Here is a 1699-nt window from a genome sequence, read left to right as displayed (position 1 = left end):
CCCCTCTGCTCATGTTGACTGGAGTTTTCATGTTTCCTCCGTGTTCTGTGCCCCTCTGCTCATGTTGACTGGAGTTTTCATGTTTCCTCGGCGTTCTGCACCCCTCTGGCTCATATTGACTGGAGTTTTCATGTTTCCTCCGTGTTCTGTGCCCCTCTAGCTCTTATTTTCCCTTCACATCCTCTTCTGTACAGTACCCTGAGCTCTGAGTGGAGAAATTTGATGGAGGTGTGCCATATGATGCTGAGTGTAGTATCTGACTGTGGGCCTTTATATTTGCTAACTGCCTGCTGCAGGAGAGAGCGCCACTGGAAGAGGCAGAACAAGGTATTCATCTATGAGTATAGCAGAATATTATTAGGGGTCGTTTTATCACTTCATTTTTTTAGATCAAGGACCCTGGGTTATCTAGTCTGAGGCTCATGGTCACCCAAGCAGTGTTAGGCATGGGTTCCATCCTGTGGTGTGAGCCTGGAGGCAGATAAGTTAGTTATTGGTTGGCTACTCCCACAACCTTTGTGCTATGATTACCTTAGCAGGTAGTACATCTTGTAGATAAAGGTTTTGTGGCTGGCTTGGAGCTTATATTTTTCTTTTAATGGTGTGCACCAAAGATGTTGGAACATTGGGATGTAGACAGCAGCTGGACCTCTCCATGCTCAATGAGCTGTGCAGATGATCACTTCCTTCAGCAAGGGGGAGTTGCTGTCAGATTATGTAGACCAAACTACAGTCTTGGCAACAGGATGGGTTGTTTGGAGAATTTTCTGGGGCTCCTTTAGCCAACAACTCAACAACCCAATCCCAGTACTAGGAGCTTCAATTGGTGAAAAGAGGTGACCAGTTGGGACTGTCTCTCCCGTTGTTTGGCAGTTTCATTTATATCACCTTCATATATATATATATATATATATATATATATATATATATATATATATATATATATATTATATAGATAGATAGATAGAGAGATTTCCACTGTATTAGGTTTCCATACAACCCCAGAAGTGCCCCTGAATTTTAGCTGTCTCCCCTATTTCCTCCCAATATCCTCTCTCCCTTCCCCATCCCTACTTGAACATTCCATGCCACATACTGCCTAGTTCATCCATAAATATTTATTTTATTGCCCTTCCCTAATGAAATCTATCTGTTCTCTTAGGTCCCTTACTCTGTATGTACCCTCTTAAACTATAGCTTGGTTATCAGGGACATAACTACTATCTACATATAAATAAAAAAATACCATAGTTGTCTTTCAGGATCTGGGGTACCTCACTTTGGATGATTTTTGTCCTAGTTCCACCTGTTTGCCTGCAATTTCATGATGTCTTTTTTTTTTTTTTTTGAACAGCTGAGTAATACTCCATTGTGTACATGAACATTTTCTTTATCCAGTCTTCAGTTGAAGAGCAAGCAGGTTGCTTCCGATTTCTGATTACTGTGCGTAGAGATGCAATGAACAGGACTGAACAAGTGCTTTGTGGTAGGTTGGGGTGTCTTTTGAGTACATGCCCAAGAATGGCATAGCTGGGTCCTGAGGCAGATAGATGCTCGCCTTCTTGAGTTACCGCCAAATTGCGTTCCACAGTGGTTGTACAAGTTTGCACTCCCACTAGCAATGTGTGAGAGCTGCTCTTATCCACATCCTCACCAGCACGAACAGTCACTTCTTTTGCTGATCTGAGCCATTCTGACA

The sequence above is a fragment of the Mus pahari genome, chromosome 19 (genome assembly GCF_900095145.1).
Source record: "Mus pahari chromosome 19, PAHARI_EIJ_v1.1, whole genome shotgun sequence".
In the NCBI taxonomy this organism is placed as follows: domain Eukaryota; kingdom Metazoa; phylum Chordata; class Mammalia; order Rodentia; family Muridae; genus Mus; species Mus pahari.
This window is presented reverse-complemented; position numbering follows the sequence as displayed.